Source organism: Lissotriton vulgaris, chromosome 2_1, assembly GCF_964263255.1.
Source record: "Lissotriton vulgaris chromosome 2_1, aLisVul1.2, whole genome shotgun sequence".
Classification (NCBI taxonomy): Eukaryota; Metazoa; Chordata; class Amphibia; order Caudata; family Salamandridae; genus Lissotriton; species Lissotriton vulgaris.
The window spans coordinates 242,718,791-242,732,586 of NC_141687.1; the positions used below are offsets into that span (position 1 = coordinate 242,718,791).

The 13,796-nt window shown below is 41.1% G+C and overlaps 1 protein-coding gene across 7 annotated transcripts in view; it reads left to right on the forward strand.

Annotated features, from left to right (window-relative positions):
- MSI2 (musashi RNA binding protein 2) overlaps positions 1-13,796 on the forward strand; it is a 1,814,765-nt gene that overhangs the window by 20,129 nt on the left and 1,780,840 nt on the right. The window lies entirely within an intron of this gene.

The window sequence follows — 13,796 nt, forward strand, 5'->3', positions numbered from 1 at the left end:
AATGATGAAACGACTAAAGGAATATGAGAATGGAATTCAAAGGAGAAAGCAAACTAAGTTTCAGCGGGATGAGGAAGACTACTTATCTGGCCGTATATTAACTTTTGCTAGAAAGTTCGACGCTACAAGGAAAAGGCTGGCACAAGGCGTCCAAGGTTCCACGCATATATAAACATCAGAATCTGATGCAGAGATTTCGGAAGAGTACTTGGACGATAACAGAAGCAAAAGAAAGGGCACATAGAAAACACCTGTGGTCCCTTTTTTAGACGAGTACCAAGTCCATGAAGGAGACGCGGCAACGGCCCCAGCCACAACAACCTCAGAAACCATTGCAAAAAAAAGGAGGATAACCAGGAGGGGGCGCTCAGGTGCCCACACCCATGTTAACTCGCAGAAGGGGAAGATGGTAGAACAAGAAAAAAACATTATAAATCTATCAGAAAGGAAACTCACAACGCATGAAAATCTGTATTGAGAAGAGGAATGACATTCTGCCCAATGGCCAAATTTGATCCAGTACAGACCAGGATTGACCTCTTCAAGTTCGTCCGCAAACTGAATTTGCAAAAAATATTTGCACTCCAATCCAATTCTGGAATAAGAACCGTCCCTGAAGAAAGAGAAATTGATGAGGTTGATCTCAGGGACAATGACATGTCAATACTTAGAACAGCGTGTAACCTGGCAGGAACAGAGGATGTTTCCGATTCCATCGAGATATTAAGGAGAGAGGACATAAACCAAGTGAGGGATCCAAGTAACCTAAAAAGGAAGTCACGAGTCCTCCCGCACGTCACACACGATGCAATAGACTTATTTAATGAGGCGATCCTCCAAGATCTCCAAAAAATGGCAACAAAAACAAAGGAAATGACAAAAAAGAACTCTAACATTTCCAGGAAGGAGTGGGAAGCAATCAAATCATTGAAACAAGATACCACCATTGAAATAAAACCCTCAGACAAGGGGGGGAATATCGTGGTCTTTAGCAAACACAAGTACAAACAGGAAACTATAAGACAATTGCAGGACAAGGACTGCTATGAGGTTATCAACAGAAGAGACTATGTAAAATGCACTGTGGAGTATCCTACTCTACTTAAGGGGTGGAGGGACGAGGGTATGCTTAATAAATATGAATTCGATATTTGAACTGTGAGAACCCAATAATTCCCACCTTCTACAATCTCCCAAAGGTGCATAAAGACATTAGGAATCCTCCGGGTAGACCAATAGTCTCTTCGATAGGTAGCCTCCTAGAGAATACCTCTAGATTCATTGATACGTACTTGGTTCCTTTTGTAAAAGCCTTGCCCTCCTATGTTAGGGATACCCAAGACTTTCTCAGACAAATTGACGGCATCAAATTGGAGGCCGATATGCTTTTGATCACCCTTGATGTCGCCAATTTATATACGTGTATTGGTCATCACGATGGTACTTCCGCTGTGAGATGGTTTCTTGGCAAAAAAGATCTGAAATATCACCAACATAGCCGTATGCTGCTCAAAATGACTGAGTTCTGTCTTCATAATAACATCTTTTTATTCGCAGGTATATTGTACCGACAGACCAGAGGGACTGCGATGGGCATGTGCTTCGCCCCCAGCTACGCGAACTTGTTCTTAGGCTGGTGGGAGAAGCACGTGGCCTGGGGAGGGACCAATGAGAGATGGCTGGATCATATTATGATCTGGGCCAGATATATTGACTACCTTTTTGTTGTCTGGTGCGGCGACAGGGCCTCGGCTGAGGAGTATGTTGCCGCCCTGAACAACAATGATCTCCGCTTGAGATTTACTAGCACTATCAGTAATACATCCGTATACTATCTGGACCTAGAGGTCTTTGTAGCAGGAGATGTTCTACACACGAAACGCTACAGAAAACCCACGGCGGGTAACACCGTATTACATGCGGCAAGTCATCATCCAAAATGCATGATACCGAACATCCCATTTGGAGAATTGCTCCGTCTGAAAAGAAATTTTTCAGATCCAAAAGATTTCCCGAGATGCCGCTGTGACTAGATTCCATGCTAGAGGTTATTCCAAAGCACTACTAGTCCGTACATTGAGTAGAGAAGAGATTATTGATAGAAAGGACCTTCTGAAAAATCCCAAAAAGGAAACTGAATCGGAGGGTTTGATACGGATGATTACAGGTTTCAATATGAGATCTGGTGAGTTGGTCCAGATATTCAATAAGAACTGGCATATCTTGAAAACTGATTCAATCTTGAAAGACCAGCTACCCCCAAAGCTGTCTATAACATACAGACTATGTCAGTCACTCAGCGATCGTTTAACAATGAGTCATTTTGAGGATCCGCCAAAAACAACTAAGATGAGACCCATACAAGGTTTCTTTCCTTGCATGGATTGCAAAGCATGCAAATACAGTAGGAAAAGAACCAAGTATGAGGGGAGACCCAATGACTCACAACCCATCAGAGGAATTGTGAAATTTCTCAACTGTAATTCAGATTTTGCTATTTATTGTTTGGAATGCCCTTGCTCAAAGAGATATATTGGTAGCACCATCAATCCGGCCAAAAAACGCATCTTGGAGCACATGCGTGCTATAACAAAGACAAGAGCTACCCAGTGGCACGCCACTTTGAGACCCACCACAACAGCAATCGGGACCTCTTAACATTCTTTTCCCTAGATCAGCTAGACAGGAAAGAACGAGGTGGTGACAGGGTTAAAGCTCTAAGCGTGCTGGAATCCAAATATATTATCGACCTTCAGAGCATTCAACCGATAGGGCTTAACAACGATGAGGAATTGTGGGTCCACTTAGAATAGAAGATGACAGACAGACAGACAAGATCAGATACACATAATAAGGCACACAGCTGACATACAAGATAGTATCACAACAAAAAAGGTAAACATCCTTATTAAGACACACCAACGTAGAGCATAGTCGTGCACGCACTAGGGTCCTCTCTCTCTCTCTTAATAAATATGATTACCAGCTCTATTGACATAAAGGCCCATTCAGGGCACAATTGACAAACCATCAACACATCATAGTTGAATATGCCCATACTGGGCTAAATAGAAACTCATACACACACAATACACAGGGAAGATAGTTGGTACAGTACGGACAAGGCGAATTAACAGTTTTATAGCATGTTGGGCAAGGATACACATGATCACGCAATTAGGAAATACATTTGCATGCTTTGTAAGAATTGATAGGCTAATAAATGGTGTAGTAAGATACATAGGAATGTAACTGTTGTGGGGGCAGGGGGTCTGCCAATAAATCATTTCTGATAAACACTGACTTGGAGTGCCGTCTACTTTTGTGAAATTTTGGACGTGTTGAAGATATATATATATATATATATATATATATATATATAATACAGTAACTTCATTAATAGTTTCGTTGTCAACCTAATGCTTATGGGTTTTAGGTCCCTTTGGACCTGCTTTAGTTTCTCCAGTTGAACATTATTTTGACCTAGGCTATATTTTAATGGATGTATGTAGACGGCTGCGACTGCTGATTGAATAGAGTTCGTCTAGCGAAAGCTGCACCAGCTCGGATCCGAAGCGAGTGTGATCTTGGTCAGGTGGTGGTCCCCACAGTGTTCCTCGTGACCTGAAACCATTTTGGATTTCATTCTGGTGCCGTGTAGTGGCTTTGTACTCTTGCACTACTGTCTGAGGGTCTAGAGGCCTGAAATCCCCCAAAGCATGTGCACCTGTCTACCCAAGGGGAAGCCACGAGGCTCTGGGAGGGAGCTCATTCGCCACCGTTGTCAGAGAGGGAACTCTCTCCTGTCTGACTGAGATGTACACCAGCCTCCCAACGATTCTTACCTTCCTGCAGGACTTCTTCTGTTTCCTGCTTCATCCCTATATGCTACTTCGGTCTTTTCCCCTGCTAAATTATAGTGTGCTGAATATCTTTTTTATGGTATGGTGTATGAACATTGCTGGCTACCAAGCTCTATTTATCGCTGTAGACGTCCGGGATTTCCGTGCCAGGACTACATATTTGTTTGTTATATTCTTTTTTTTAAATAATGTAAAAGTTATATTGTTGGCACTAACCCATAAAATTGAGGATCTTGTAATCTGTTCTTTGTGTTTGTTCAGAGAGCAGAATTCTGATTCGATTTGGCCAGGCCAATGCCAGTAGGCGCGTCCTGGCCAGGTGCAGGCATCACGTGAGTGATAGCTCTGCTCATTTCTTTGACGTTAATGCACTTGCTCCGCCAGTTCCGCGCATTGTTCTGTGTAGGAGCGTTTGTGTCAAATACTTTCATAATAACCCACCTGGGTTCTTAAGCCTTCTCCTTGGACTTCATTACCTGTGTGGGCAGGCGGCTACGCCCTACAAAGAGCAAGAAAAGGCAGGTTACAGCGGCGTAAAATTCTTCCCTTTTCAGATGCTCGCTGCTGGCCTGTGTGCAGTTGAATAGAGTCTAGTTCTGTGCGTGGAGTGCCTCCCAGAATGAAGGTTTTGGGAACTTTCAACTTGTGTATGAACTAATTTACAGATTGCTGCTGGACGTCTATTAACTTGGTTTGCGCTGTGATTTTCCTTAAACGGAAAGAGGGTGTACATAAAGGACTCCAGCTTCTGGTATGGGGAAAATAATTAAAAAAGGGATGTTGATTTATTGAAAAGAGAACTTGCGTTAATACATCCTGTATGGGAAGCATGAGTGGGAAAGGTATGGTGTCCTGCACAGTGCTGTAGCCTGCAGGTTCTGTTCATATCCGCTCCACAAACCGTCACCGAAAAAGACAAAATGGACTGGGTAATAAACTATAAATCACAAGGATCTCTTTTGTGCTATGTGTTAATTCATAAATCGATCATCAAACAGAGTGCACTGAACCAGAATAGTCTCAGGAAGTATATTGACCTTAAAAACGTACAATATTATGTTTCCTCTATTTATGCTTCTTAAAGTTCAGTATTAAAATATTATTCAATTATCTTCCAATTCAGTCACAAAATATTTATTCCATCTGAATACATATAAAGAAAAGGTAAGATATCCATGAATTCAAAATGTTGTGTGTGTATATATATATATATATATATATATATATATATATATATATATATATATATATATACACAAAAAGCACAATCATATCAATTTATATATATATAAATAAAACTTTGCTTATACATGTAGGTCTCTTTCACATAAACACTCTACAACATTTATTAAAATAATGAATCTGCTTATTTTAATAGAACTAATGTTGACGCGGCGTTTCGACAGATTATCTGGGCAATCATCGTCTTCTTCTTACAACATGTATTTAAAAACTGATTAATCTGGGAAACTGAAACAGATAAACCTAACTAGATACAAAACACTAGTCTACACAAGTTGTATTAAAGGAAGTAGATTAATTATTTTAATAAATGTTGTAGAGTTTTTATGTGAAAGACCTACATGTATAAGCAATATTATATTTATGTATGTAAATTGATATGATTGTATTGTGTGTGTATATGTATATATATCATCTCCACACACAAAGTTTTTTGAATTCATGGATATCTTTCCTTCTGTCATCAGCAACTGACTTAAGCTCTGTCGTTGAAAGTGAAAATGAAAGCGAGCGAGCTGGATTGTCGACAAGGTTGGGGTTTCCGAAGTTCTCCCTCGCGGAGGAGGTAGATTGCTTAAGATAAGACCGAAGACACACATTGAGACCGCGGAAACAGCCCTTACAAGGAACCAAAGGCTCAACAGAAAAACCTGAGAAAGAAAGCAGTGCAACCGGGGTGTAACCGGCAACAAGAAGACTCAATTCAAACGAGCACTGGCGTTGCCAATAGGTCTCGCAGTAGGAAAGTTGGAGCTATTGGTTTTGTAAATGACATAGCCCTTTATGTTTTTAAAATGAAAACATAAATAAAAGGCATTGTTATTTGCAATTGTAATAGCTCCAACTTTCCTACTGCGAGACCTATTGGCAACAGAGAGAACAACACGAGTGGTGGGTGAAAACCACGAGGGAGACGCACGCACGGAGACAAAGTTAAATAATGCGTCACCAACACGACACACGAAAGAAAGAGAAAAGGAACGACGGAACAGTGGGATAGGAAACATTACCTATAAAAAAGGGAGACACACATAGGAAAATAAAGGAATGTAACGAAAAAGAAGCAAAAATATACGTGAGAAAAAAAGAATTGAAAGGAAAAAAATAAAGACAAGTACGGGAAATGCAAGGGGGGGTGGGTTGGGTTCACAAGGGAGAGAACAACACGAGTGGTGGGGGAAAACCACGAGGGAGACGCACGCACGGAGACAAAGTGAAAACCAACACGTACCTGATAATGCAGAGCGGCCGGGAAACTGAAAGTACGGCCGGCCATGAATAATTAGGGGAGGAGAAGCCCTTTGATGTGCTGTGCGGCCGTGAATGCGTGTGCTTGTTTGGTCACGTGATTCACGTGAACTTAAACAAAACCGCACGAAAGAAACACGTGTATGGGCCTAACAAAAAATAACTTGCATTGTGTGCCTTACTCCTGTAAGGAGTAAGCCATAAGTACTACAAGAGTAAGTGATTATAAAACCTTATAGAACTGGAAATCTGAATGCGTGAGGGGTAAACATTATAGCGTGCTGGAGCAAGAGAAGTAAGGTCTCCAAAGCCACCAAACTGAGAGTGATGTTGCGGTTGCCATGTTTAACCTGGTGAGATGGTCACCTGAAGGAAAGGATGCTGCGCTACTCCTGAGCGCCCCTACTGGCCTCATGAGGCGTATTACTGGGTCCAGTACCGGAGGTCACGTATGTCGAAGGGCAAAGAACACCGACAGTCCAGAGAGGGGGCGGTCAGTGCGGTGCATGGCTCAAGCGGGGTGTCATATAAGGCGCTCAATAATGAATAGGATACACTGCAGAAGAGAAAAGTGTTGGCATGTCTGACTAAGTGCATACTACAGGAGGGGTGAAAGCCACAAGCAATGTTATAAAACCCCATTGGCAGCCAGGGTAGTAATGAATGGAGCAGCCTCTCACCAGACAGGGTGGGGGGAGGTTGCATCTGAAAGGCCTACAGACCTGCACGAGCAATAAGTAAAGAAGTAAGAGTGGTCCTTGGAGATCTTTGGCCTGATTCACAAACATTCTGCCATAAGAGTGTTCTAATGACTGCTGCAGTATTCCTGAATTCCAGGAGTACACTGGGAGTGCTCCTGGCTTACTCCATGCCTGCAGCAATACTGCAAGAGTAAGTCGCAGCAAAATCTAGGAATCAGGTCTCCCCTGTATGCTACAGGGATAAAGGTTATCCAGAGAAATGGGCGCATCTTATGAGTGTTGAATGTCTTTCGTCATCGCACGCCTTCTCTTACGTCACCGCTCGCCTGTAGTTTTGCCGCGCTGTAGATATTTTATTGAGGAAGCAGAGGGTGACCGTTTGCTGAGGCGTAGATGAGAAATCCTAGATCTGCACCACCCGAGAACATTATATGACACTAGAGGGGCGACCCTGATCGGGCGTGTCAGCCTCCGCGCCGTGAGGGCTGCTGTGCGGCTACAGGAACTCTGGAGCAAGCACTCAGTGCATTTGGAGATTGCCCGGAATGAGTAACTACTAACATTTACAAGCAGTGTTTACATCATATTGACATTGACGGAAAATCCTCTATGCCCACGTGAGGCTTAACCCCTGTGGAAAGAACTATATAAAAAAAGATTAAGTTGAACATTTGTCTTTGAACATAAGTGCATGAAGCCTCACGTCAACGCATCATCACGGTTGGTTGTTTTGGACGTGCATTCTAGCGTAGCGCATCAGAAGCCACGCTGCATGTTGTAAGTATTTAAGCTGCTTTGCATACGCTTGCCTTCTCCCCACCCCCACTGTCCGCACTTTATTATAGAGAACACTTGAGTGTATTCACACAATGTGCTCTTCTAAGTGATTAAAATGCTTAATGTACGAGAAAGACTCCGTAAAAGACAGAGGGTTGCGGAAAGCAAAACAGAGATACTTGGATGATGCGCAGAAAGACTACGAGAAACAGAAATAAAGCCAAGCTGAGCCAGGGGAGTGGGGGCCGTAGATGAGACCGAGACAAGAACAGGGGGAGAAGATAAAGAATCATAAAACAAGCCATAGGGCCAGGGGTAAGGAGACAGGCAGGATACGTGGATAACAAGATAGTGTGAGTGGGGGTAGGGATGAAGCGAGAGACACTCGGAGAGAGAAAGACAGGCAAAGACAGAGACGGACCAAGAGGGGAGGGAAGAGGTAGGCACAGAGAGATTTACGGGTGAGAGACACTCGGCGAGAGAAAGACAGGCAAAGACAGAGACGGACCAAGAGGGGAGGGAAGAGGTAGACACAGAGAGATTGTACGGAGACAAAGTGAATAACAACACAAGTGAAAAACAACACGTACCTGATAGTTTCGGGAAACTGAAAGTACGGCCCGCCTGCGGCCGGCCATGAATAATTAGGGGAGGAGAAGCCCTTTGATGTGCTGTGCGGCTGGGAATGCGCGTGCTTGTTTGGTCACGTGATTCACGTGAACTTAAACAAAACCGCACGAAAGAAACCCTTGGTTTCACGAGCGTTTTGAGGACATGAATTCTCGCTACGATCAATGCGCTTGCGCGCATTGATAGGTCGCGAGACCTAAAAACGATGGCAGCAAAAATAAATAGTAAATCCAAAACAGTAGTGAATCTGTCTTCTATAAATCTTAATCAAGCAGAAATAAAACTTTTAGAACTGGGCTTGTCTTATTTTCCCATGAACCGTTTCAACTATGCACGCACACGCGTGGACATCTTAAAAATCGTCCGGAAGTTAAAACTGAGAAAGTTCCACATAATCAATCACAAGCATTCAAATAAAGTCAATGCTAATACATTTACATTTGAAAGTCGAGCTGTAGCCAGCACTGAGGATGAGGATCTGCTGGCTGATCTAGAGGAATTAGCATTGGAAAACACTGCTAACATTGGGAATGATGCAAGCCCCAATTTAAGTGGCTTCAATACAGTGCAGACCAATTTCAAACCAAGATCTACATTTCAACCTATTGTAGTTAGACTCTCTGGATACATTCAATGAACTAGTCACTACAGGAATCAAGAACTTGAAATCATGTACGGAAAGATAAAAAAAAGATACACATACCAGCTGCAAGAATATAATAAACTGATGCTAAAACTCCCAGAAAATGACCAGGTGATAATAAAAAATGCTGACAAAGGAGGCAACGTTGTTATCTGGCCTCGGGATCAATACATGAATGAAGCATTGGGACGACACATTGTTACAAAAAAAGCAACATGCTAACAGTGCGGGCTTCTTGGAACATTTATTATTAAACATTGAATATATGGCGCAGTGCTGGACGAATTCAAATTTTTGAAAAACGAGTTTCCTGAAATGCTAACAATCTAATTCATCCCTAAACTTCATAAAAATACTACAATACCATCAGGAAGGCCAATCATTTCGGCCATTGGAGGATTGTTGGAGAACATATCTAAATACATAGATTTTTCCTTACAAGACCTTGTCAAATACCTGCCCTCTTTCATTCAAGACTCTGGTGACTTTTTGAGACATTTTCAAACATTTGAATGGGACCCAAATTACCTGCTTGTATGTCTTGATGTAACATCGCTATATACAAGCATTCACCACATAGATGGAATGAGGGCAATACAGCATTACTTGGACAAGAGACCACAGAATTTGGTTCACCATAGTAAAAATGTTGATGACTATGATTCAGTGCTGTTTAGAAAATAACAACTTTTTGTTTGCAAACTATGTGTACCAACAAACAAGAGGAGTAGCTATGGGGGCATACTTTTCCCCTAGCTACTCCTACCTACATATGGGATGGTGGGAGGAGATGATACTGAACAAAGAGTTTGAACAACAAGTAGATAGCCATGTTAAAATATGGCTACGCTACATTGGCAACGTATTCCTGATATGGAATGTCACAGAAATGGAAGCACTTGATTTTATCAACAAACTCAATAACATCAATCTCCATTTCAAATCCACCATTAGCAATGTTCGCTTATGCTTCCTAGATGTAGAAGTACACATTAAGAATCAGAGGTTGGAAACAAAACTGTATCGTAAACTCACGGCAGGCAATAGTTTATTGCATGCAACGAGTCATCACCCTCAACATCTCATTCAAAGTATCCCCTATGGGGAGATGATGAGGATTTGACGCGTATGCAGCAATGAAATTGATCTAGCTGAGGCCCAAAAACAGAGTAAAGTAAGATTTTTGGAGTGAGGCTACACTGCAAAGACACTAGATAAAGCCATTAAAAAACTAAACGGTAAAAAGAGAGATGATCTCCTAAAAAGGAAACCCCCATGTGCGACATCAGCAGATACCACAACTAAGCTTATCCTCAGCTACAGTAAAGAGCAAAAGGCCATTCATACGATAGTTGATAAAAACTGGTCAGTGGTTAAAAATGATCCAGTAACTGGAAAGCTAATGCCCAAACATCCTAGCATCACCTTTATGAAAGCAAAGTTTATGAAGGACTCATTGGTAACCAGCAGTCCAGAAACTAGGATGCCCCTTAACTGGCTATCAGCACGTAAGGGGTTTGTAAAATGCAATACTTGCAAAGCCTGCCAATATGGTAATAGCAGAACCACATATAAAACTCCTTTTTCAGAAACCCTTAAGAAAATCTCCAAATTCCTAACTTGTCGCACAGAGTATGTGGTATATGTGCTGGGATGCTCATGTGGATTGCATTATGTGGGAAGCACAAAGTTGCAAGCCCACAAACGCATACTGCAACACATGAGGGCAATCGCTAACCAAGACCAAACATACCCGGTCGCAAGACACTTTGAGAAAGCTCATTCCAGTGACTTGAAACATCTTTCCTACTTCCTTATTGATGCAATACCTATGTCCAGAAGCGGGGGAAATAGAGAAGGCAAATTACAAAGACTTGAAACACAATATATCTTGGAGTTAGATACCAAGACCCCCAATGGACACCACTCAAGTGAGGATTTCCACACATGGTTATAATGAATGTGATGGATCTATATAGCATCATAACCTCTATATATGAGTAATCAACAGAATCTCCAACTATTATTTTGAATATCAGGTATTTTTATGATATTGATCTATTTATTTTTTCTTTCTTTTAAACATTAGTAAAGCAGACTGCATAGGGCATTAAATCAGTATTTTATACTAAAAATAAGCCTATATATATAAAAATTGAAAACTTTTTCACATAACTATTTATCGCTTATAAATTCCAGTTCACCTTCCCCTTCCGTTTTAAAATCTTTTTACCATAGGATCATGGGTTGATCCTTGGGAACACTGTGTTTTGTACTACTGCACTTGAGCACTTTTTTTTTTATAAGATAAGGACAAGACATAATACAATATGATGCAGATCATATCTACCAATGTACACTGTACACTTTTTACTAGCTATCAAGCAGCATCTCATATAGGAATTGCTGTAAACAGGGTAACACATTTATGTGAACATAGTCAAATTATCCTATATAACTTCCTATAAAATGCAAAACCACCTTCACACAAATGAGAAATTATTAACCTCTGATTTTAATATATGCATTAGCATGAAATTTAAGTCATATTGAATATTTATGGATTTTAACCGTATATTCTTATTGTGTGATGTCATCTAAATGTATATTTATATATTTATATTTGACTGAGTTGCACAACAATACCGATGTGTTTGAATTTTTAACATCGTATACATAAGTACATATCTATTTATATATAACTTATATACTTATTTATATATTGTGATTTGCACATAAGATGCTGTGTATTTCTTTGAATATGTTATTTAATGCAATTGAAACAACAGTATTTTTACTATGTCCATGTTTATCACATGAGAGGTACTGGTCACTTTAAATAAACTTGGGCGACTCCTAAAGCGCGTCATGTGAACCAGGCCGAGTCAGGCCGAAACGCGTCATGGCGGTCATGGTGGGAGAAATGCAATAAACGAAAATTTGAGCACTTACTTTGTGGTTCGCATCCGTTTGTTCCAGCAGGAGAGGAGCTTTCAGCAACGGAGTTTTGTGGAATATATAAACATATACACACACACACATACAAAGTTTTGAATTTATGGATATCTTTCCTTCTGTTTTTAATATGGAATAAGCATTTTGTGACTGTATTGGAAGATAATTGAATAATATTTTAATTATAAACTTTTTAAGAAACATGATTAGAGGAAACGGAATTTTGTGAGTTTTTAAGGTCAATACACTTCCAGAGACTATTTTGGTGTAGTGCACTATGTTTGATGATAGATTTATGAATTAACACGTAGCACAAACGGGATCCGTGTGTTTTATAGATATTGGAGGCTCTTTCCCATGCCAGATTACCCACCTAATCCAAATGCCTCACTTTATGAGCAGTCCTGAAACCGTTATGTCCATGTGATGTTGTTACTGCTGCCAGGTATTTGAAGTCGATGTGAACACACTCCTTAACCCAACGATGCCCATACGGGTAAATCAAGATGGACGTTGTCTCACTTCTCACGTTAGCTAGGAAATGGACTAAGATATGCAAGCATATTTCTTTGTAGGCCAGTGTGTGCTTCATATGCGTGTAAGGTATAATGTTCTAATTACAATTTGCACAGCACACAATGAAAACAAAGGTTTTCTGGCTCTTAATAAATGTTAGCCATTTCAGTTGAACTTGTGCTGTTGAGAGATAAAACCTGTGAGCATCCAAATTAATGTGTTGCAGACTAAGTTTTACACTGTGCTCGTAAAGCATTGAACTACTTCACCAAGATTGGCTCTCTGCAACAACTCTTTAACTCGCTACGCTATCTTTATGTGGAATGCATTCAGGTTATATGCATTACGCTACTACAGACACACTCCTGCAGGTTTCTTGCAATCCTTCGCAGGATGTACACTTGCCCACTATACTGTGATTTGCAAACCTGTGATCAGTGTTCTCACACATTCTGCTGCTTGCGCCATAACTATCCGGTTAGCATTACCAGTTTTACACCCCCAGCGCTTGCTGACTACAACACAGATGTCTACAGCAGGTACCTTAACTTACCTGTCTTCCATGAAATGCCATTTGTAGTTTAGCAAGAAGTAAGACAGAGGTGCTTTATGATAGTCTTCTCTTTTTGGGGCCAGAGTTTATCAGCTGTTACAATCTTTGCTCCATTTACACCCCAAAATTTGGGTTCCTAGAGGTAATGGAGAAGGATGCGGGACGAGACAGAGTATACTCCGAGAAGAGAACACGTTAATTGAATCAAACCCAGGCGACCACAGAGGTTTCGGTGTCAAAACGTGAGTAGCCCACCCAGTCCAGATATTTTTTTTCTTTGCATTGTGGGACGTGTACTCCTTATTCATTAAGTTCCATCCTACCAGACAGCACAGCTGTCTGGTTTCCTACAGGCATCTTGGACATTCAGAAAGTTGACCTAGAAATGCATTCCGCCCGTTTCTTAACACTGGCTTTGTGGTTTGTAACTCACATTTCTGGCTTTCTATTTGCTGGCTTTATTCGCTTCAGGCTATCCAGTTGCTCAAACCTTGTTTACTGTATTCTTCGGCGAACTTGCTTTGCGTAAACGGGTCTTTAAATCTTGGTTTTATCTTGTCGCTTTTGCTGTGCATTCAAAGACCGAGGTCAAATGTCTTTTCCAGGAAGCTTGGTGTTTATTTTTCTTTCTCTTACTTCAAAGTGAGAGGATTTGTGTGACAATCTTG